Source organism: Heterocephalus glaber, unplaced genomic scaffold, assembly GCF_053883595.1.
Source record: "Heterocephalus glaber isolate CG9 unplaced genomic scaffold, H.glaber_assembly_v1.0 deba00001773, whole genome shotgun sequence".
In the NCBI taxonomy this organism is placed as follows: Eukaryota; Metazoa; Chordata; class Mammalia; order Rodentia; family Bathyergidae; genus Heterocephalus; species Heterocephalus glaber.
In genome coordinates this window covers 9913890-9937849 of record NW_028258463.1, presented here as the reverse complement: position 1 = coordinate 9937849, position 23960 = coordinate 9913890, and the positions used below count along the sequence as shown (strand labels likewise).

Below are 23960 nucleotides of genomic sequence, written 5' to 3'. Positions count from 1 at the left end.
GCGTCACCTGCGCCACACAGCACTGCACTGCGGTCCACGGAAGTCACCCATCCCCTCGAGGCAGGGCCGGAGGGGTGTGATGGGACAGCGTGGGAAGGGGGCAGAAGATTAAAGGCCAGACGCCCCTCACACTGCACCCAGATCCACACCCTGCTGTGAACAGCTGGACAGAGGATGCGTAGACAGCACCAGGGATAGACAGAAGAGAGAGAAGCACCTGGATTCCAGGTCATAGGGAGACAGGCAGTGACAGAGCAGAGCAAGGGAAGAGAAACAGACCCACAGAGGAGGCTTCACGTTTATTTGCATGTAATTATGCATAAGGAGACATATAAACTATAATCCCAGCACGCGGGAGGCTGAGGCAGGAAGATCGCCACAAGTTCACATCCACCCTGGACGACATAATGAGTTCAAGCCCAGCCTGGACTACACAGCGAGACCCTGCCTCAAGAAGACCAAAACGTAAAATAAAAAGTAGACATGTGACGGGTATTTTATCCATACACAATATATGATGAAAGAAGAGAGACATACAAAAAATTCACGACTGATCAACACTTCATCGAGCTCTTCCCAATCCTGCGTCTTCCCTCCCTTCTCCCCCCAAGACCTGACCTCAAGAATGTTCCCTAATAAATGTCTGCACACCCACTAAAAGGCTATAATAAAAGGATAGATAATAAGCCCTGGGGAGAATGGGAGAAGTTGGAACCCACAAACACCATTGGTGGGACTACAGAAGGCCAAGCTGCTTTGGAAAACAGTTTGGCAGCTCCTCAAAAGACGAAACATAGTTAGCACAAGACCCAGCAAGGCCACGCCTAGGTCTCTACCCAAAAGACAGACAAGATGTAAGTCAGTAAGACCTCCACGTGGGCTGGGGATAAGGCTCGGGGGTAGACCACTCGTGCAGCATGTGCAAGGCCAGATTGTCCTTGGCACCAAAAAAGAAAAAAGACCCATACACAAATGTTCAGAGAACCACTGCACATAACAGTCAAACAGTGGAGCCAACCAAAATGTCCATTAACTGATGAATGGATAAATAAAATGCCGTATATCCATACAATGGGATATTATTTGACTGAAAAAAGGGATGAAATACCTTGAAAACAATGTCAGTTACACAGGGTGGTGTATTGTGTAGTTCCATTTACATGAAATGCCCAGGAATGGCAAGTCTGCACAGATAGCAGATTTGTGGTTACCAGGGGCTGGCACAAGGACCTGAGGGAAATGGCAGGTTGATGATATGAAGGCTCTTTTTGGGGGGTGATGAAAATGCTTTAAAATTGACTTGGGGGCTGGGGGTTTGGCCCAGTGGTTCCACCCCCTGCCTTGCAAGCGCAGAGTCCTGAGTTCGATCCCCGGTACCAAAAAACCCCCCAAAATTGACTCCGATGCCTGGTGGGGTGGCACGCACCTATAATTCTAGAACTCAGGAGGCTGAGGCAGGAGGATCGCTTCAAGTTCGAGGCCAGCCTGGACTACGTAGCATGACCTTGTCTGGAAAAAAGAAACTGACTTAGAAATAGCTGTATTACTCTGTGAATATACTAAAACCAGTGAATCATATGCTTTAGTGGGTAAATTTTTTAAAATGTGAATTACATAACAATAAAACTTTTTTTAAAAAATGAAGAACATCCCAGGCATGGTGGTGCACACCTGGAATCCCAGCACTTGGGAGCCTGAGGCAGCAAGATCTCAAGTTTGAGGCCAGCCTGGGCTACACAGGAGGCTATGCAGTGAACTACATATCCAGACCCTGTCTCAAAACAAAAGAGGAGGAGGAGGAGGAGCCAGCACCTGTAATCTCTACACTCAGGAGGATGAGGCAGGGGGATCACTGCTAGTTTGAGGCCAACCTGGGCTACATAATGAGTTCAAGGCCAGCCTGATCTAGACAGGGAGAACCTGTCTCAGAAAAAAAAAAAAAGAGGAGAAGAATCAGGCCAGGTAATGTTGGGGGCCCCTATAAACTCACCACTCTGCGTGGTTAGGGTAGGAGGCTCACAAGTTCGAATCCCATGACTGACAGCTTAGTGAGATCTTGTTCCAAAATTTAAAAATAAATAAGAAGGGCTGGGGTCGTTGTTCAGCACGAAGGCCCTGGGTTCAATCCCCAGTACTGAGAAAACCAACAGGCCCACAAAGACCCACAACAAGGACGGAGCCTTCGTCCCTTTCTAACATCCTGCATCCCTGTCCCCAACCTCAGGAGGCTCCGGCCCGGGCCTGGGGAGCAGGCGATGCGTTCACCGGGCCTGCGATGGGGACGGGGGTCCCGGCCCAATTGGCCCAGCCCGCCGGCCTGCGCGGGACCGAGGGCCAGAGCGGGGAGGGCCAGGTCCCGCCCGGGGAGGAGGCGGTGGCCCTGGAGTGGAGCCTGGGCTTCGCGGGTGACCAGGACTTCCACTCCTACCCGTGACGCCAGCCCCGAGCCCCTCCCGGCCCAGAGGGCTGACGTCAGAGCCGCGGGCCCCGCCCACCGCACAGCTGCTGCCCAGCCCCCAGCCCCCCTCCGGGCCCCACACAATGGGAACTCGGCTGGGGGAGGGCGAGGCACTGGCTGAGCCTGCACACACATGCACACACACACATGCACACTCACACGCGGGAGCGCACACGGGCAGGCCTGCAACAGACACCTGGGTGGCCGAGCGCACGCCTGCAGGGCCAGCCTGTGTGTGCAGACACGCGCTTGAGCGAGGGGCTGAGACAGCATCTCCACACACCTGTGTCACCGCACAGGGAGCCCAGCTCTGTGCACGACCCTCCTGCACACTCCCAGAACGCATACTCCACACGACCACCGTTTCTTTTCTTTCTTTTCCTCTTTTCTTTTTCTGAGACAGGGTCTCATCATGTACCTCAGGGAGGCCGTGAACTGTGTCCTCGGCTGCCCTCAAACTCCTGCCTCAGCCTCCTGAGTGCGGGGCTTGATGACAGGCAAGCACCATGCGCCTGGCTGCAGCCAGTTTCTAACTGCTCGCTCTGCAGCGGGCCACCGACCCTCCTACTCTGCCAGCTCCTCCAGGGTCCTCCCTGGGGACTGGCCCAGCACAGCTGCACCGGCCCCTCCACTCGCAGGGACCCACAGTGCCTCACAGAGGCCCCACCTGCCCTGAGAGGCCCCGAGGCCCAGGCCCTGGGGAGGGTCTCTTCACTCCAGACCCCAGGTCCCTAACCCAACTTTTAGGGGGTGGGCACCCAGCTGGGGCTTGCTGGAGCCGGGCCTTGCTCTCCAGAGAAGAGATAACTACAGCCACCTTTGCATGAATGCCTCAAGCTGGGCACAGTGGTGCGGGGCTGTAATCCCAGCTACCGGGGAGGCTGAGGCAGGGGGATTACAAATTCAAGGCCAGCCTATTTTGGGATAAAGGTGAGACTTTACCCCAAAATAAACAATTTTAAAAGTGCTGAGATACAGCTCAGTGTGAAGGCCCTGGATTCAACCCCTAGGACTGAAAAAAGAATGTCTCAACTCTGACCCTGAGAGTTTGTAACTGGACCACAATGGCACTTTCCCTACACACCCACCCAGGGAGAGTCTCAGGGCCTATACCCCTGGGAGCCCGACCCAGCTCCCTGCAAGCTTCACTCACAGTGGCAGGGACCGAGTGAGGTGCAAAGGTCACAGAAACGGGCCGAGGGCCAGGGTGACCAGGGAACAAGGATGGGCTGGGGCAGGGTGCCCGGGGCAGGGCTCAGAAAGCAGAGCCCCAGCCTCAGTCCACCCTTTGGGAGCCAGGACCTTCGTGGAGACACCAGGGCCCCAGGCCCCTGCACCCAGGGGTAGGGAAGGCCCCTTCGGAGAACTGAAACCAGCACTAGAGAGAGGGAAAACAAACTACCCACATCCAACCTCCACCCTGTGCCAACCACCCTCACTCCCCAGGGCAGGCACCCTCCCTTGAGAGAGAAAACCACAGGCCCACACCTCTAATGCACTGCGCCCAGCAGAAAGGGGTAGGGGCTGGAGCGCCTGCTTGTCTGGGCCTCTCTCACCCATAAAGGCTGCCGTGATCACTGCTGCAGCGTCAGGTGTCCCAGCTGCCCACACATCATACCCCAGGGCCACCCCCCAAGAGAAAAAGGGGTGAGTTGCCTGGCTGAGAAGATGGTAGGAAAACCCAGAGGCCTGAAGGGTCAAATCTCAGCTCTGCCACTCTGGGTGACCTGTGGCAAATCCCTTCACCGGCCTTAGCGTGTTTACGTGCCTGTTATGTGTGACTTAGGACACTTAGTCATGAAAAGCACCGATGTTGACTGGCCAGGTGCAGGGAAAGCTGGACACTGGGGCTGCAGCCTGCTCTTCCTTTCCCAGCCTCTCCTCACCAGGGCCGGGAGGAAACTACCGCTGTCCAGGCTCTGCTTCCCCCCAGACAGAGCAGAGGGACGTTGGAGATAACAGGGGGGGGGGGCTGACCGAAACCCTGTCCCAAATTCTCTTCTTGGATTTCACAAACCAAAAAAGGGAAATCTTTGGATTTGGTGAGGGAAGGGGAAGAGAAATAGACCATTTCCTCCCCTCTCCTTCCTTGGGGGACAGGAACCAGGGGTCCCCAAACCCAGCTGGGCAGGGGCTCTCTTCTTCATTCATTCCCTCCTCTCTCCTCCCCCAAAGGAAGTCAGTCACCCCCCTGGGGGGCTGAGAAGAGGGGTGAGGACTGGCGAGCTGAAAGGGAGGGAGACAGGGGGTTCCCTACGCGTGCGTTCAGACAGTTACTGAGTCATATGCAAATGGACCCAAGCCTGCCCGGCCTGTGGACAGGCTCCAGGCCCACTCCCTGGACCCCTACCCTGCCAGGAGCAGGCCAGGCTGGCCAAGCCGGGCGGGACAGGCCGATTTCACCAGCACAGTGGGCTGGAACTATTTATAAACTTTCCAGGAAAACACACTGTGCACAGAAAGCCACAGCTGCCCCCCTCGTCCCCATCTGCAGACGGGGCGAGGGAGCGGCACTGACCACTGCTCCCTTATTCCCCTTTCTCCGGGCCTCTGGCCTCAGTTCTCGATGCTCCATCCTCCCAGCAAGCCCAGACCCTTGGGGAAGGGGTAGGCTGGGGCTCTCCAGCTAGGACAGGTATGGGAACCCTGAGCCCTCCAGGGGGACTGGGGACGTTGGAAGTGCAGCTTTTGTGGGGAGTTTTTTGCTGTGTAAAAGCTTTTTTTTTTTTTTTTTTTGGTACCAGGGATCAAACTCAAGGTCCTTGGGCTTTTGAGGCAGGTGGCGGAACCACTGAGCTAAATCCCCGGCCCCTGTTTTGTTTTTTTGAGACAGAGTCTCCATACATCATCCAGTCTGGCCCTGAGCTCACTATGTAGCCCCGGCTGGCCTTGAACATGCGGTGATCCTCCTGCCTCAGCACTCAGTGCCAAGTGCTGGGATTACAACGTGCACCATCTTGGCACTGGGTGTGGCCACTGCCCCGCCTCATCTCAGAAGAACGTATCTGAAGTCTCACCCCTGTGTGCTTCCCCAAAGCCCAAGTTCTGCTCAAGCTCCAGAGCTGCCTGGTCCCCAGGTACCACAGTATCAGCACAGATGGCTGAGCAGCAGGAGGGGCGCTGGACAGCCCCAGCCCCAGGGCAGGGCAGGCTCCAGAGGAAGAGGTGGGGGTCTCTGCAACTCAGGATCTCCGAGGCCCCAGTTCACTGAGGAGTCGCCCAGACCGGCATCGGGCTCCCCCTTGGAAACACAGTAGTAGGTGAAAGGGCAGGGGCACCCCCGCCCAGGGAGCAGGAGCTGCCCATGGGGAAGGAAGAAAACAGGAAGAGGAAGAGATGAGCCTGCAGGCCACAGCCAGACCACAGGCGTGCAGGACCACACACCGGGAGCTCTGTCTGGGGGGCCATGGGGCACAAAGGGGACCCCCCAGCTGGAAACCACCGGCCTCCACCCAGCTTGGCACGGGCTTTCCCCACCCTCATCTTGCCGGCTGCCCCCTCAGCCTGCCTCCCCCCTCCGCCATGCAGGAAGCTGGCACCTCACAGTCAGGGGACCAGGGGCTTAGCAGAGGGACAGGACGGAGCACAGGGCTCTCCCCCAGCTGGTCGCCCCAGCTTGCAGGACTCTGCCTCCCAGGCACACTGCTAGCAGGCCTGTGGCCACCAGCCCCCTCCCTTCCCTCCCGGGGGACAGAGCTGCAGGGAAGCCAGGAACAGCCCCCTCCCAGCCTCCCAGCCTCCCAGCCAGGATATCCTTTTGGCTCGGGCCCCAGAGCAGGCCTGAGTCAGACCGTGCCCCGCCCACACCCCCACCCTGGACCCCCCCGGGCCTTCCTATTCCACACCCAGCCCCTCCGCAGGGCTACAAAGGGGGAACCTCCTCCCCTCTCCTCCCCAGCTGAGCCAGGAGCTCTGTCTACAATGTGCTACTGCCTCCCCAAGGGTCAGGGACAGAGCCGCTACAGCTGCACCCCCAGCCCCAAAACACACAGTGGGGACCCCGCCCAGACTGAGTCCCAAGGAGCTGCAGAAACTCCCTGGGGAAGGTGCCTTTCCACCACCAAGTGCAGGTTGGAAGAGGTCTCCAAACTGTGCAGGAGATGGTAAGATGGGATATTTTTTAACATTTTATTTAAACTGTATGTAGTGATGCACACCTGTGATCCCACCATTCAGGAGGCTGAGGCACAAGGATCTCCATGATTTGGAGGTCAGCCTTGGCTACACAGTGAGTTCAAGACCAGCCCAGACAACACTGTGAGACCCTTCCTCAAAAAAAAAAAATTAGGGCCAGGGATTTACCTCAGTGGTTTCGCCACCTGCTGCGCAAATGCAAGGACCCGAGTTCGATCCCTGGTACCAAAAAAAAAATTAGGGCCGGGGATTTAGCTCAGTGGTGCTGCCACTTGCCTAGCAAGCACAAGGTCCTGAGTTCAATCCCCTCTACCAAAAAAAACCCATATATGTATATATATAACATATATATTGCAGTACTGGGGATCGAACCCTAAGCTCCATCCCCAACCCTTGGTTTTTTTTAATTTTGAGACAATGTCTCACTAAATTGCCCAAGCTGAGTTCAAAATTGTGATCTTTCTGTCTCAGCCTCCCAGAGTGCTAGGAATCCAGGCACGTGCTGCCACTCCTGGCTGAATTGGGGCCTTAGGAGGCAGAGGGGATGCAAAGGCCAGATCAGTCACTCATGGTCACAGCCACAGTCGGGTACAGCCAGCCGCAGCCACAGTCTCCCGACATTCAGTCTGAGTGGGTGACTGTGACTCCTTCCACAGACAGAAGTCTTGGGGGCCCCTGGGGGAACCGGGGCATCCGAGACCACACACACTCACCCTGAAAGGGCCCCTAGACGGCCCCCCAAGTCCCCCTCCCAACTGCAGGCCTTGGGAGGGACAGCTCTCCCCCAGCAAGAAACAGGGGTAGTGCCTACGGCAGCCATCACCATGACAACCAACAACAAACATCCCGGGAACCACACTGGGACAGGAAGTGGCAGCCACGTGACAGGAAGAAGTTTTCTCTTACAGTTGAGGGGGAGTGACGAAAACTGTTCGCAGCCACTGGAGAATCAGCTTGCCCCCAGGTTTCCCCCACTGGAGCCGGAGGGAAGGGGGTGCCTCGAGAAGGGTGGTCATCGCCCCCCGCACACCGTGTGCACGGTCAGTCAGTGCAGTGGCTGGGCCTCCCTCACTGCCTGCCACTCACTGCCCCCCTCGGTCCCCCGCCTGTTCACTTCCTGCCGTGACTGGAGATCAGAGAACTCCTCACCGCAGCTTCCCCTTCTCAAGTCTCGATTCCTGGACTGAAGGGTTTCACTGCGGGGCAAGGGACAGAGGGAAGGAGGGCTAGGGACCCGCAGTAGGACCCGGGGGCTGGAGGCTCCAGGAGGAGGGGCCGGGAGGAAGCCACTCCCAGGTAGGTGTGTGCACACGGCACAGAGTGGGCCCCAGTGACCTACGCGCTGCCTGACCTCGGCAGTTCTGCAGAGGCAGCGGCGGGGCCCAGGCTCCGCCAGGACACCCCTCGGGCCTCAGGGTTCCTCTCAGGTGTCCCTGGCCTCCGGGCAGCCGAGGTCCCAGCCGTGCCCAGCCCCATGCGCCTCTCCTGCCCTTGGCGCTGAGGGATCCCCTCCCTCCTCCAAGGTGCCCGCCCAGGCGAGGGCACCTTGGCCGGAGGTGGGGAATGGAACCTCCCTCCGCCCCCTCCCCTTCTTTGCAGATGTCCCAGACTATATTTAGCCCAAACCGGGCGGCCAGCCAAACCCAGACTCCCCACTGGCCTGGAGCTGAGCTCCCAGTTTTTATGCAATTAAAACATTAACCGAGAACCAGCCCATCCGCCGCCCCAAAACAGGAGCAGGGCTCTGCAAACTCCCAGCCCTGCAGTCTCCAGTGTGGGGGTCCTCAGGCAGGTCAGGGGCATGGAGCCCGAGATGGGGTGACCCTTGGGGAGTGGGGGCAGGGGGAGGGGTCTGCCCGACTGCAGAAATTCCACCTGTCACTCTGCAGCCCCCTCTGTCGCCAGCTCCAGTTACAGGGCTGGGGTTGGCAACAGGTGCTGGCCAGGCTGGCAGCAGGCTAATCCCCCCACCAGCTCCCTGGGCTGACGGCGGTGCCTGGAGGTCCAGCAGGGGCCCCCCAGGGCAGGATGCGAGATGGAAGGAGTCATCGCTGTCCCCCGGGGTGGACAGTGCCCCTCGGTCGGGCCACCCCGGTGTGCTAGAGCCCCTGGGGGAGCCAGGGAAGACCTCGTTCCTCAGCACCTGTTTCATCCCCACAGTGCCAGGCAGGCGGGCTAGAGTGTGGGAGGCCCGTCTGCCTCTGCCGCCGCCTCCTCCTCCTCCTCCTCCTCCTCCTCCTCCTCTCCAAATTCCAGGAACAGGCTAGGGGGGCTCCAGTTTCGGGGAGAGACGGGGAGCAGGTGGGCGGTCCCAGCTGGGGGCGCCGGAGAGGGGTGAGGACCGGAGTGGGGCGGGAGGCAAGATCCAGACAGCCAGAGACACCCACGCCCAAGCCAGACAGGACAGACACACCGACGCTGACACATTCTCACACTCGGGGCCAGGTCCCTGCACACCACCCGCCCTGGAGGGACACCCAGACGCCCTCAGCCAACCCTGCCAAGTCCCAGCACACTCCCTGGACACACACGGAGATCCGGGCCCTGCCTCCCACCCCATGTCCCCCCCAAACCGTGTGAGCTCCAGACAGCAGTGGAGGGAGGGAAGACAGCAGGCGTCAGAGAGGGTGTGCGGCCAGAGCCTGGAAGCCAGGAGTATCAGTTGCCACACTCCTTTCCCAAACCCAGCTAAGTCAAGACAGTCCAGACATCTTGCCAGGGGCCTTGCCAGCTTCCCACACTCCCAAAGACCACACCAGACAGGGCACAGGGACACTCCCAGTACTGTCACAGGGTCGGACTCCCTCCCCCAGACCACACGGAGGAGGCTTCAGCACAACATCCCCTCCAGCCTGGCTGGAGGTGCGTCCTGCCTGCCCCTGCCTCCCAGAGGACTGGGACCGGGCACTGAGGTTTGTTTTGGGGGACAGGCCGCACTGAACTCACACCACACAGTTCTGAGGACCTCAACGTGGCCTGGGGAGAAAGATCCTTGGAGACCCGCCACCTTCAGAGATCAGATCGTTTAGGGGAGGGGAGCACTCTAACTGGGATCCAAGTCACTATCTCCAGAACAGACCCGAAGGCCACACAGTGTCCTCTCTCCCACACGAGACGGGGTGGCAGGAACCGCGTCATGGCATATGTGGGTGACTGTGCCCAGTGGGGGAGGCACAAGAGCGGGCAGGATGGGGCTGCCTACAGCTAGCTTCCTGCCAGGCTGCCGCATGGCTGGAAGTGGTAGGAGGGGAAGTAGAGAAGTGCCCCAGAGTGGCAGCAAGGGCATTTGGGGTCACACTAAAGACTCAGGGGTTTGGGTGCTGCAGGAGGAGGTGGCCGAGTCCAGGGTCCCTCAAATCTACCGCTGCACGGGTCCAGAACCCCAAGTCTGATGGGAGAAGCCTGCGATGATGCCTCCTGCTCACACCCCCAGTGTCCCTGCAAATCCAAGGTTCCCTGGTCCCGTGGGCCTCCTGCAGTCTGACCCCTCTGACCTCTGTTTCACGGCCCAGGCTCCCAGCCCCTCCTCTGCACCATATTCCACAGCCACAGACTCCCTGGCCTCACTGTCCCTCTTCCCCCAGGAGGAAGAGCCACACATCCAGCTCCAAGTACTCGTTCCCTTGTCCCCTCCCCCAGACTCATCTCTACCCACCAGGGGAAGCCCCAAGGCTCTAAGACACCCCCACTCCAACGTGGGGCTGTCCCTGCCCAGCCTCCCCATAGAGCCCTGGAGGGATTTGAGGAGGTCCAGGGCCTGAGCCCTAATTTCCTAGCAAGATGAGGGGGGACCCTTACTGAACCAGCTCTTCCCAAACAATCTTGCCCTACAAAGACTGCAGCCAGAGAAAGGGATGAGAAATCAATGCCTAAGTCTCTCCACTTGGGGGGGGGGGGTCAGCAGCAGAATGAGGGTTGGGGTAGAGTAGCGGGACCTCACCAGCCCCCCCAGAACATATACACTCCTGTACACAGGCAGCCACAGGAGGTCAGCTGCTTACAGAAGAGGGAGGCCGGTCCAGGGTGGGAGCAGAGGGTACCCTCTATGTCAGCACACTGGGGACCCTAAGACAGAGAAGAGGTTGGGGAGACTTCTCCAAGCCTAGGGGCTTTTCCGTCAGATTTCCGAGAGTTGTTGGGCACCCCACCTAGCACACAGTGGGGGGCTGACTCCTTGCCCAGCAGCAGCCTGACAGCCGTGCCCAGTTAGGCGCGTAGGGGACTCAGCCAAGCCCATGTTCCGGCCCCCGCCCCCAGCAGACACACATCTGGCTAGCAGCTTCCAAGCCTCGTGGGTAGCACCCGGTCCCAGACATGCTCAGCAGAGCAAGGTCGGCCAGTCTGCTCCTCCGCCTCCACTCACCCCAAAAGGCTTCCACAACCCCACGCAGCACAAGACCCGGGGACACCCCACCCAACGGCACCAGCTCGCACCCCGCACCCCAATCTCCGCCCGCCTCCACGGGGGCACCAGCTGAGCGGGCCCCGCCCCCCAGCCTGTCCCTCCGGTGTTGGGGGAGCAGGCGGGTTCTCCCCCAAACCACGGAGCGGCTCAGGTAACCGGAGGGAGAGGAGGAGGGGCCGGTCCGGTGGGCATCTGATCTCTCCCCAAACAGGTTTGAAAGTCTTTTTGTTTGGCTTGGTTTTGAAGAGAAAAGAGAAAGGAGCTCCCGGAGGCAGGTCTGCCTCGCTCGAGGCCGGGGACACGCGCGGAGGGCGCCCCAAGCCTCGAGGCTGCACGCGAGGGCTGGGCGCAGACGGGGCTCCCCGCCCTGCACGCGGCGGCGGCGGCGGGCTGGGGCGCCCAGGGAAGCCCTGCGCCCTGGGGATCCGCCCGCGCCGGGTCCCCGCCCCAGCTCCCATCTCGGGCAGGCCACGGGCCCCCAATCCCGGCAGCAGCCAAGGGCTCCCCAGATCCCCGGGGAGCAGTTACCTCGCGGCGGGGGCTGAGCCCGTCCGGGTGCCCGCGGGCACGGCGTCCGCCCGCACTTGGCGCCTCGGCGCGGTGTTGGGGCGCGGGGTCCCGGGAGAGCGACCTCGGGGTCCGGGGCTCAGGGGCGCGGGGCGACGGCCGCGGCCATGGCGAGTCACGTGCGGAGGCTGAAACTTTACCCGGAGCCCCAGACTGGGGGGGCGGCGGGGACCGAGAGGGGTGGGGGCGGCCCTCCTTGGCACCGCCCCTGATCGTCCCAGCCAATCAGAATCAGGGGGCGGGGCCTTGGGCTCGAGCCCGCCCCTGTCTCCTTAACAGACCCGGGGAAAGGGCGAGTCTTAAAGGAGCCGGTCGCGGCTGAGGGCTGGACCGTGGGAATCTGAGAGATTCCCTCCCTCTGAGCCAGAATGGGAGATGCATAGCGCGCGGGGGGCGGGGACGCGCTGTTCTGTGGAAAGAATGGAAATAGGGCTCGGTGGAGAAAGGCCCGCAGTGTGTGGTAACCCACACTCCCTTCCCCGAGCCACACGCCCACACTCACTCACACACACACCCTTAAACCCGGGAAGAAAGGAGGTGGTGAATGTGGAAGTGAACGCAGTGACTCCTCCCCGCTGCCAAACCCCATCTCTCCTGATGACAGTCCTCCAGGTCCCCGCTGGAGCTCAGCTGTGTGACCTTGAGCAAGTCACTGCCCCTCTCTGGACCTTAATTTTCTCATTTCCAAAAAGGGAGAGCGGGTCTCCTGTATGCACGCCTTCCTTAGGCCGGGGGATCTGGCCCAGCCAGGATCCTTGGTCCCCGTGAAGTACCCTTCGCCCAGGGCAGCACTTGGAGGTCCCGGCAGGGGCGCCCTGGAGCACCCCTCCTGCCTGCAGCCTGGGAAGCAGCTCTCGTCCGAGCTCCAGCCCGATGGGACCTGAGCCGCGCTCCATCTGCAGCCCCAGCCCCAGCGCGGCCACAAGCCCCTCCCACCTGCTGCCCTTTTGGGGACGATCGCGTCCCCACCTTTCCCGGTTGGAGCCGTCGCCGCAGGTGCCCGCAGGATTCCCACGAGGAAGGGCAGCGCCACTCGCCCGGGCCTGCGCCCCAGGGGAGGAGCCCACGGGGTGACCCGAGCAGACCCCTCAGGCCCACCAGTCCCCGGGCCCCCGCTTTACAGACAGGACCGGGAGGCCAGAGGCGGCCACTAGGCTTTGTGCTCGTTCCACTGCCTGCAGAGCCGGCTCTAGAACTGAGGTTCTGTTGCCGCTTTGCCCCGCCCCCGCCCCGCCCCGCCCCGCCCCGCCCGCAGCCTGGGAAGGGAGCGCAGCCGGCCGCTGGAGCTCGGTCCTGGGGTCCGGCGCAGGGGAAACTGCAGGCAGTGCCTGCCTCCCAGTCCCTTCCCGCCCGTGCCCTGGGCAGTCTCTGGCTCCCGTCTGGATTTCCGTCCGCCAGTGCAAACCGCCCGCGCCGCCCTACCTCCCCGTCCCGTCCAGATCCATCCGCAAACATGCGCTCAGCGGGCAGGAATGCGCCAATGGCTCCCAGATGTGGACGCCGACCTTAACCCCTTCTCCCCCAGCACCCCTACCCCAAGGGCCTTGTAGCCTGAGCCCCACCAATGGCAGGCCCCAGGAGGAGGCTCACCACCTGCCACCTCCTACCCCCACCGGCTCCACCCAGTTTAGATGCTGCAGGTGAGGCCAGGGGAGAGGTTGGTGGAGAGAAAATGCATGAGTGTGCTGTGCGTGGACAGAGCCCCCCACCTCCCTCGGGGAGACCTTCACGTCCACCTGCCAGGGAGTCAGGTACACCCTGCACGCAGCTCAGGCACCCTCACATGCACACCTACATGCACATCAGGTTCCGAGCATGTGTACGCACATGCGGCTCCAACAAGCATTGCAAAGAGAAGTGTACACACACGGGCACGAAGCAGGGGTCTTCGAGCTCCTGAACAGACACAGCTGCAGCCCATGTGCAGACCAGAGAAGGAGAGGAGGAATCCGTGTACACACAAACCCATCCTTGTAAGGGTCAGACACCCTCACAAACAGCCTGAGCACCTTGGGAGCACCCTCTCCCACCCCGGGCACCCAGTTCCACCTGTCCGAGCCCTAGCCCTACCCAAGCTCCACTCCAGGAGCCAGGATAGTCCCCAGGTAGGGGCCAGGACCCTCAGGCCTCAGCAGCAGCTGAGCTCCAGGTTCACTGCAGAATTCAGCAAATTAGCAGAGGGAGGAGGGCACGGCCCAGGGTGCAGGGCTCTTCAGGAGTGGGGCCTACCCTTTCCCTGCAGGACAGAGGCTGGGGAAGAGCTGGCGGCTGATTTCTCCAGACAAGGATCCTTCTCAACAGAGGAAGCCAGGTGCAATGGTGCCCACCTGGAAGCCCATTACTGAGGGAGGCCAAGGCAGGAGGGACGAAAGTTTGAGACTAATCTGGGCAACTTTTCGAGATCCCGTCTCCAAATCAAAAATAAAAAGTTTCGCCACCTGCTGCACAAGCTCAAGGACCCAAGTTCAATCCCCGGTACCAAAAAATAAAAATTAAAAAATTAAAAATAAAAAGTGGGCCGGGGATTTAGCTTAGTGATGCCATGCCTGCCTTGCAAGTGTAAGGTCATGAGCTTGATCCCCGGTACTGCAAAATAAAATAAAATAAAATAAATAAAAAGTGATGGGGATGTAGCTCTGTGTCAGAGCAATCCTGGTTCAGTTCCCAGTACAAAAAAGGGGGGGGGGGGAGGATTTAGCTCAGTGGTTCCGCCGCCTGCCTCGCAAGCACAAGTTCCCGAGTTTGATCCCCGGTACCAAAAAAAAAAAAAAAGAGGAAGCAAAGCGATCATGGGTAAGCAGTGGCTACACACGGCTCTCAGTAGTCGGAAGAGCTGTGAAGCAGCCATGGGAGGCCCGCACTTCCCTCATGGGCTGTGGTAGTAAGTGGAGGCTGAAGGAGAGACCAGGAGCGATTGTCCCTCCCTCTGCCACCCCCTGGATGCAGGCTAGACCTTTGCTAGAACCCACCCCAACCACCCCTCTCCCGCCTCTCAGCTTATCCAAGGAGGAACGGCAGGGCTCCTATTTCCATTGTACAGATGAGGAAACCGAGGCTTGAAAAGTATATTGCACCCAGGCATAGTGGAGCATGTCTGTGATCCCAGCACTTGGGAAGCTGAGGCAGGAGGATTGCCTGAACTACACCAAAAAAAAAAAAAAAAAAAAAAAAGTTGAATCTAGCCTGAGCAAGCAATTTAGTGACCCTGTCTCAAAAATCTTAGTTTTTAACTTTCTTTCTTTCTTTCTCTCTGGGTGTTTTGAGACAAGGTCTCACTATGCAATTCGGGCTGGCTTTGAACTCACTGTGTAGCCCAGGTTGAAACTGAACTCATGGAGATCCTCCTGCCTCAGACCCCCAAGCACTGGGATTACAGGTATGCACTACCATGTTTAGCTTCAAAATTTTAAAAAGTTTTAGGGCCGGGGATTTAGCTCAGTGGTTCCACCGCCTGCCTCACCAGTGCAAGGTCCGGAGTTCGATCCCCAGTACCCAAAAAAAAAAATTTCTTTTAAAGGTCCTGCCTGGGAGGTAGTTTCATTCAATTCCCAGAGCCACCACCACCACCACCAAAAAAATAATAATAATAAGTAAACTGCCTTGCCAATGTCATGTGGCCTGTCCACACCAGAGCTGGGATTCGAACCCACAGTCCTCTCTACCCTGAATTTACTCCAAGTCAAATACATCCACCCCCTCTGCTGCCCACTGCCTCTTTCCTTCCCCTCTACCAAGGGTATGGGAGAAGCAGCAGCCCTGCAGGCTCTGTGGGCTTCTGGGCAGTCCCAGGACCTGACAGAGAGATCAGAGCGGGCATCGGGGGCTCCACGCGAACCCTCACCCCCACTCCAAGCGTGGTGCCCACCCGCCTAGCTGGCATGGCGGGGTGACTCAGCCGCATCTGGGGGAGATGCCAGGGCAGTGACTCACCTACCGAGAAGAGCTGAGCCTGGCACTCTGCCAGCCTAGGACAGAAGCGACTTAGTCACCACCCACCGGGACTGCGCTGCCCGCAGGCGTGGCCAGCGATCGGGACAGGGGCTGTGCCCTCTGCCTACAGGCGCCCCCTGGTGAAGACAGGCGGGCTTTAGCATCCCCACGGGGCTGGGCCCGCTCCTGCCCCTCTCCACTGCCCACCCCCATCTCGCCGGACCCTGCTCCCGTGGCAACAAGCTGGTGAGACCCCTGGGCCGCTCTGCCCCCTGCCCACCACTCACCACCCCCTCTCCTACCTGCCCCACCTCCTCCTGCCACCCAGGTTGTACCGGGGCGCGAGTCTCCTTTAACGTGTCCTGGCAGCACCCCTGCCCCGGCCCCACGCCCCACGTACACACACATGCGCTCACACACGCTTCTGCCAGCCGCACGCTGCCAGCAGCTGCCAGAGCTGTTGAGCAGGAGGGAGCCCGGGAGGGTGGGGTGCAGGGATTGGGTTTCCAGCTCCGAGGGGGTGGGCCGTCACCCAATCCCTTCTCCCTCCCGCGGCCTCCCTCCAGCCTCTGGCAGGCAGCCCACTACCCTTGGAGCCCGGCCCCCACCCCCAGTCCACCTAGTGTAGGAAGTAAGCGTTGGAGAGTATTTGTCATGCGGAGACCAGCCCAGGAGAGGAGAGAAGCAGCAAGGCGGAGACAGACAGACAGACAGACAAACAGACGGGATTCCTGTGCTCTGTGCTCCAGCTGCAACCAACCACTAGGTGTGGATATCTTTGTGTGTGTCGAGGCCGAAGGGGATGGAGGACTCTGAAAGTCCCTGTGGAGTCAGTGGGGCCTGAGGGGAGTTGACAGCCTGAACAGCCTCAGTCCATTTGCACTATCGATTTCTCACAGCAGTGGGGTCGAGATAAATCAGCCCCCCTGAGAGGGGCCATGGGTCGGGGAGGAGCTCCCACACCGTAATTTGTGGCCACTGGGGAGGGGACAGCGGAGGGGCAGGAGCAGCTGAGTGGCTGGTGGGAGGCTGGCTGGGGAGAGGGGTTGCATTAAGGCCTGTCTGGGACACCTCCCAGCTGGGCCTGAAGTCAATTTGAAGGCGAAGCAGGGGACAGAGGTACCACGTCTGCCTGCAGAGGGACCTGAACAACTCCAGGGGGCGTTGTTTACTCACAGCCCAAGGTCAGGTTTCCCTGTAGCTGTACAACACGGCAGCCCTCAGGGAGACAGAACTCAGGCTGGACCCCAAGGGGCTGTGATTATGCTCCCAGTTCTCTCCCACAGCACCCACCCCTGCCTCCAGGCCTCAGAGAAGGGATCCCTTTGGACCAGGAATCAGAAGCCCAGAGCCTGAGCTGGCCGAGGTAAACCACACCTGTGATCCCAGCACTGAGGAGGCTGAGGCAAGAGGATCACCACAAGTTTGAGGCCAGTTTACCCTACATAGTGAGTTGAAGCCCAGCCTGGCCTACAGAGCGAGACCCAAAACAAACTAACAAATAAACCTGTCCTGTCTCCCTGCCAATCAGCCCTGCTTGCTTCCTGAGCTGGGGAATCCTAGTCGTCCTGTCCTTAACTGGTCCTGTCACTGTGGACACATCCCTGGCCGGGTCCCTGGCCGGGTCCCTGGTCTAATAGGAGGCAACTGGGCAGGACGCCCCTTCTGGGAGGTGTCTCCGCGCCCCAGTGCTTGTCAGCATGAGTGTGCTGGGCCCTGTCCAGCAGCTTCATTCACACCAGCAGCCGCAGGCCACCCAAACAAACCCCAGTGCAGCCTCCCCAGCCAAGCCCGTGCTCCCAAGAGACCTGCACACAGGCAGAGGGGGAAAGGGCTGTGTGTGTGTGTGTGCATTGTGTGTGCGTGTGTGTGTGTGCTCGCGCACGCGCGCCCACCTGGCCTGTGGACCCCGCGAGGTGAGGCGGCGAGGAACATTGACCAAGAAGAGCAGCAGAAGGGGCTAGGCTGAGTCCTAGTGGAGCCACAGACTGGCAGAGCCCTAGCACAACCCACATCCGCGTTCGGGGCTCAGTCTCCCCTTGTGAGTGGAGGTGCCATCCAGGTGTCTTCCTGGCCCCTCCCAGGTCTGAGCTCCCGTCTCTGCCCGGGTCTGCCCCCTTGCAGCTTGCCTGCCTCCTCCTACACCTGGGCCCCGGGGCCCTTCCCATTCCTTGCCCACCTGCCAACCCTCACCTCCAACACCCCTTGGCCTGCCCCGTGCTCCTCTGCACGTTCCTCCTGCCAGCGGACAGGCGACTAAAAATAGTCCCTACAGTCTTTCTCGCCCACAGCTGCCCGGAGAGCAGGAAGCAAGGGGCCAGGGGGGCTCATGGCCAGCCCTCCTCTGCCTGCTCCCGCTCCCAGGCTGGCCCAGCACTCCGGCCAGGGCTGCTGCCAACTTGGCCATCTTTGGGGCATCCACGCCCCTTCCCTGGAGGGAGGCCGGCCCGTCAGGTCAGTGTCAGTTCGAGCCTCTGGAGCTGCCCTGCCCTGCAGGAGGTGGAGAAAGAAGGCGGGCGGCCTGGAGGGAAACCTTCCCAATTCCTGACAAATCAGTGCCGACCACGTTGTGGGCACGAAGAGACCAGGGCTTGGTTCCCCGGCTGGTCTTTGGAGGGCGGGGGGTTGGCATAGAGAAACCTGTGCCAGTTTCCTTCATCCTGGCCCAGTTGGAGGAGAGGCAAAACAGTGCCCCAGCCTCATTATGCTAAACTCCCACTCCCCTAAATATGTGGGTACAGATGTAGGGGTTTGGTTGGCCACCCTCCGATGTCACAGGGGGGAAAAACCTTTATCTGCATGTAAAGACAGAAGCCCGGAGGCCAGGACAGGCTATGCCAGGCTGGGGCTACGCTGGCCTCCAGCTGAGCTGAGTCAGAGGCCCTGAGGGAGAAGCTGGGACTCAGATGCCTTTATCCCCTTCACCTTGTCTCACCTGGGATCCCTGACGCCTCCCAGCACCAGGCAGGCAGGAAACCAGCCCAGCCACTCTCTGGAGACCCTCGAGGGAGCCCTGTTCCATGAGGCTGACAGCCGGGAAAGCAGGAGCCCTGGCGCCTGGCCCAGAAAGGGAGGGAGAGGGATAGCTCAGAGGAGAGGCAGACCTGGGCCGCCACCCGAAGCTCCCAGATGTGACCCGCAGGGGGTTCTAGGCCAAAGTTCTAGATGAGGAATTGCAGAGCAGGGAGGAAACTGAGGCAGTCCAGAGTCAGAGGCCCTGACAGGTGACACTGAGGCAGGCTACCGTGTGTCACCCAGTCCTTGGTGCCTGACCGAGTGTTTCCCTCAGCCTCACCTCCAGCCCCTCGCCTGCTCCTGGCTGAGCTGCCCCTGGCACCCCTCCCCTGGGGCCAAGCCCAGTGAGGAGTCAGTAGGCCCACGGAGGTGTGGAGAGCGCCGGCAGTGCCAGGGGCAGCCTTCCTCCGCCTTCCGCTGGCTGCCCTCCCACCCGCCACACAGATCTCAGCTGTCGGATCCAATTAGGGCTCCTGCCCAGTGGGCCGGACAAGGAGGCCACTGGATAGGGAGGGACAGACAGGGAGGGGAGCAGCGGGCATGGCGGGGAAAGGTGGAGACAGGGCTCAGGGAGGAAGCAAGAGCCTGCCGGGCTCTGACGGTGGCACAAGCAACAGTGACCCCGCGTGTGAGAATTTCTCCAGACGCTGGGCATCAGCTGTGCCTGTGGCCCTGTCGTCCCAGTGGGCAGGGATGCCGGAAGGAAATGGGAGGCAGAGACAGTGACCCAGATTCGGGGAGAGCTGCCCACCCTGGAGCCTGCCAACCTGGCTCCCACCTGCACAGTGCCTTCCTGCGCACTATGGGGGCTCTGTACGGTGGCATGGCCCGCCAGCAACCACTCCCAGCAGAGCTCCGCTTTAGGCCTCAGATCCCCAGTCCACTGGGACTCTCCACTTTCCTTCTTCGATCAAGGGCAGAACTGAGTCTGAAGCCACTGAGACATCCACCCTTCCACCCAAAGGAACCTTGCAGGGTCAGAGCACACCCTGCCCCTAGACAGCTAACAGAGGGCTACACACACACACACACACACACACACACACACACACACACACATACACGGGGACTCCCTCAAAGTGAGTCCAGTCTCTTCCCACGCTTACCAGCCTGCTACCCAGAGGTGAGACACTGGCATATAGCTACTCAGCGAAGTCCTTGGCCCTTCCTGTACACCCACCCAGCCCAAGGGAGATGCCTAGGGTCTTCAGAGAGCAGGGCCTGCAGCCACCACGGGAGAGAGAAACAAGCCAACATCAGCAGTAGGTGCCACCCAGTCCTCTCCAGCACGCCTGAAGGGGGCAGAAACCCCGGGGACCTCCCAGCTCGGAGCCCGAGGATCCGAGAGCCAAGGAGCCCAGGAAGCTGGCATGGCGTGTGACCTCCCTGATCTGTCCACATGCCCTCCCGGCCATCTGGAGCCAGCCTGTTCCAGCCTGGGCCATCGTCTGCCATCCCTCCAGGAAGCTGTGTCCAGAACTTACTGCTGCCTGGCCACATGGTCTGCACACACACGCACATGCACACGCAGGGCAGGGCGTCTGCAGGAGGTGTGAGGCCTTGGCAAGGATGGAGGCTCTGTCTGGGCTGAAAACTTTCCCTGCAGGAAGAGCTCACCCCAGCGCTTGGATTCTCCACCGCCTCCAGCACAGCCCTTGGCCACCCAAGTGGGAGAGCAGCCTTTGGGGGACATCTGTGCCCTACCAGGAGGGGAAGGGCTGGGGCGGGGTCCTGATCCCCGGGCTGGGCTGGGAGGTGGAGAGGAAGCAGGGCAGAAAGCCCACGGAGCCGACCCCCAGCGCCCCCAGACCCCAGGACCCCGCTGCCAATTCTGCACCTAGGTGAGGTGGGGGAGGGGTGGGCAGCACCGCAGAGCAGGGTGCAAGGGCGTGGGGCCTGGGCGGGCTCTGGGGCAGAGGGGCCCTGGGGTGTGGAGGCCAGAGCTTGCAGACTCCCCGCTGTGCTGGGCGCCCACCGCAGGACTCCAGGGAGCAGTGGGGGAGGAGGGGTGGGCAAAGCCCAAACTGGGGAGGAAGAAATGGCCAGAAAGCAGCCAAGGGGCCTGGGGGCGGCCGAGGGGCCACCGGGGAGGGGCGTGCGGGTCCTACCTGCTCAGGTGCGCGCTGGCAGGGGCGCCGGGTTCCCGGGAGGACGGGGAAGCCCTCTCAGCTCGATTCAGGGTTCCCCCCTGCTCCCGCTTAGGCTGCTGCAGGAGCACAGGCTCCCGTCGGGTCCTAATGTCCACCCTCCGAGCTAGGCTCTCCCCACCCCTGGCAGCCCTGACTAGGTCAGCGGGTGCAGCACTGAGACTGCAGGGGAGAGGGGCCCACAGCAGGAAGAGGGGCCCTAGGCCAGGACCAGATAGGAGCCGGGGACGATCCCTGGGCTCAGACCCAACCTGTGAAGGACGGGCCGAAGATAGGATGGCAAGGGACAGGAGCAAGGGACACTGGTTCCTGCCTAAGGGGAGCAGGGGGAGTTGGGTCTGGGCTGGAGATGAGGGTTAGGTCTCTCCCCTTCCCTTCCTGAGGCCCTTGCATGGAGAACTGAGGGGTAGGAATACCCCTTTGTCCCCTTCCTCAGACTACAGCAGTCCCCCAGCTGGTCCCACTACTCCTCTGTCCAGGAGGCCAACCTGGGGAAACCTTGACTTTCAGCACGTGAAAAGGACAGATGACTTAGACCGTGTTGGAAACTGCATCCTTAGACTGAGGCGAGCGTGCGTGCGGGTTATGCAGATAGACAGGCGAGAATCCCAGCAGGTGGGGCTAAGGGACAGGTGGACAACCACAAAAGGACTCAGGTTTATGTCCACGGCTAGAAATGGCCAGGAGGCCTGCTGGAATCCCAGCACTCAGGAGGCTGAGGCAGGAGGATCACCACGAGTTCAAGGCCAGCCTGAACTACATAGTGACACCTCATCTCAAATAAATAAGTGCAAACAAACAAACAAAAAAACAAAACCTAGAAATGGCAATTGTCAGTAGACAGGACGCAGAAGTCACAGGCGACTAGCTCCCCAACCCTGCTGTCACAGTGTCCTGAGCCTTTATGAACAGGCTGAGGAAGTTAGCAAGTGTTTCCCCAGGGATTTTTTTTTTTTTTTTTGGGTACCGGAGATCGAACTCGGTACCTTAGCTTTCGAGGCAGGGGGTGGCACCACTGAGCTAAATCCCTGGCCCTACGCAGGGATTATTTTGAATAAATATAGGGGGCAGAGGGGCTTCTGGTTTTGTTTTTTTGAGATAAGGTCTTGCTATGTAGTCTAAGCTGGCCTCGAACTTAATATGTAGTCCAGGCTGGCCTCAAACTCAAGATGTTCCTCTTGCCTCAGCCTCCTGAGGGCTGGGATCACAGGGGTGTGCCACCATGCCTGGCCCAGAGGGGCTTTTTTAAGGTGCAGGGTAGTTAACCCCAGAGTCTCGTGAATGCTGTGTAAGCACTCGAGGGATGAATCCAATAGATTAGCTTCAAGGCCATGGGCTCAGTCTCGGGTACCAGCTTTCCCTTCGGCTCCAATGGGAGCCTTCAGGTTTGAGGGAAGGCAGGCAAGGGAAAAGTGGGTGAAAGGTTGCACAGTGCTGGTCTGAGAACGTTTGTGGTGGGGTGGACCTGGGGATTGAACCCAGGGCCTTTGCACTGAACTACATCCCCACCCTTTTTTTTGGAGACAGGGTCTCTCTACGCCACGCTACTCAGTTGTTCAGGCTGAACCTTGAATTTAGGAGCCTCCCGCCTCAGCCTCCCAGAGCTCTGGGGTCATAGGTGTGCGCCACCAGGCCCGGGTGTAATGAGAGCGTTTTGCAAGGAGAGTTGCGCCATTATCTCTGGGAATAGAGCAGGGCAAATGTCACTGGGCAAAGGGCTGGGGGAGGTCCAGGGTAGACTGGAAGGAAAGGGGAGGCCGCTTCTTCTCAGGAGGGGAGAAGGCACTAACAGCGCCTCCGCCCTTGTCTTCCAGGAAGAAGCGCGGAGGGCCCGGGCCCAGGACGCAGACGCCAGGCCGGGGCCCAGGGGTGGAGCCTGGGGTGAGCTTAGGTCAAGCTTCTCACCCTAGTGTGCCCGGTCCTCTCCCAGCTGCTAAACAGGGCTCCGGGTATTCCCAGGCCGTTAATGAGTGTTTACAGAAGGGCTGGGAGCTCTCGGATCCCAGCTGGGCCCCAGGCAGCCAGAAAGCCCGAGCGGGGAGACCAGGGCCCGTGCTCTGCGCGGAGGGGAGAGGGCGGAGGGCGGAGGAGACGCCTGCCGCAGGATGTCCTCCTCGCGCCCGTCTGGGCGGCAGCTGGTCTTCATTAACGCCAGCGCTCGCACCCCGCCGCGAGCCCCGAGCCGGCCTGTGGGCTCTGGGGTGCCCAGTCCGACCTCGCGGCCAGGCTGACACCGGGCTGGGGCCACCGAGCGAGCGCGGGGCGAGGCCAAGTCACCGGCGCAAAGCGAGTCCGAGCCGAGCGGGCTCCGGGTTGCCTGTCGCCGTGGGGAGCAGGGCGGAAGGAGAGCAGAGTGGGGTGAGAGGGTGGAGGTGGGGAATTTAGGGCAAACAGCAGGCGTGAAGTCAGCTGGATGGAGGCCCAGAAACCCCCACGCCCCGGGGCCAGTCTCACTCCGGCTCTGCTCGCTCGGCTCTGCTCGGCTTGGCGAGGCCCCAAACTAGGGAAGGCCCTGGCTGCCCCGTCCGCCTCCCCACCCCCACCCTTATTAAATACACATTTTATCTCTCAGCATCTTCATTATCTTAACCGAAGGAGACGAGCGGTGGATGGTGGCAGCGCCGAGGCAGGAGCGGGGGGTGGGGTGGGGCGGGGCGCACCCCGCGGGAAAGTGCTGATCCAGCTCTTTCGGGCAGTGTGGGAAACAGAGGCGGGATCAAAGCGCGCGGGGCTGAATCAGAATTCAATTAGGGCTTTTTCAAAAACGGAGCTGCCTCGGTCCTTTTGCCAAGCTTCACCCTTTCCCCAGGCCCCGTACACCCAATTAGCTCCTCCTGCAGGTGCCTTGGGGCTGGGGTTGGAAAGCGCAGGTGCCTGCCGTGAGTGAGCCCCGAACTGACTTCCACAGGAAATGGGCCGCTGGCCCCCAGGGTGAAGGGGCAGCAAACCAAAGGTGGGCTCCTCCCCAGCCGTGTGCCAGCCAGAGCCGGCGAGGTTGCAGGCCAGTTCTAGGAACACCAGCAACAAGCCAAAGCGAGGGGGTGATGGGGTGGCATCCATGACGCCTCTAAGGCCAGCACCCCTGCACCGCGAGGCTGCTCCCCATCAGCTCAGCGTGTGACAGCGATGGGGATTCCTCCACCGTCTGCCAGATGGGCAGGGCAGCAACCTCGGTCCCTTTATCTGTTCACTGCACAATCATCCAGAACTCACCAGGTACCATAACAGCTGGGGACAGATGCCAAGGTAAAGAAGCTTGGTGTGCAGGGAGGCCTGGGTTCGAGCCTCAGGATGCTGGGGGAGC

At 60.4% G+C, this 23960-nt stretch overlaps 1 protein-coding gene across 3 annotated transcripts in view; it reads right to left on the bottom strand.

Moving 5' to 3' along the window:
• The window catches only part of Rara (retinoic acid receptor alpha), a 39792-nt gene extending 19076 nt beyond the window's left edge, over window positions 1-20716 (bottom strand). Inside the window, exon 1 of one of the 3 annotated variants that reach the window (XM_013077738.3) lies at window positions 20618-20716. The gene's annotated coding sequence lies outside the window, so the exon portion shown is untranslated. Of the gene's footprint in view, window positions 1-1426; window positions 1451-11525; window positions 11690-20617 lie in introns of those variants that run through there. The other 2 variants (XM_004859447.4, XM_087202186.1) reach the window with 2 other exon arrangements.
• Window positions 20717-23960: the final 3244 nt, after the last annotated feature.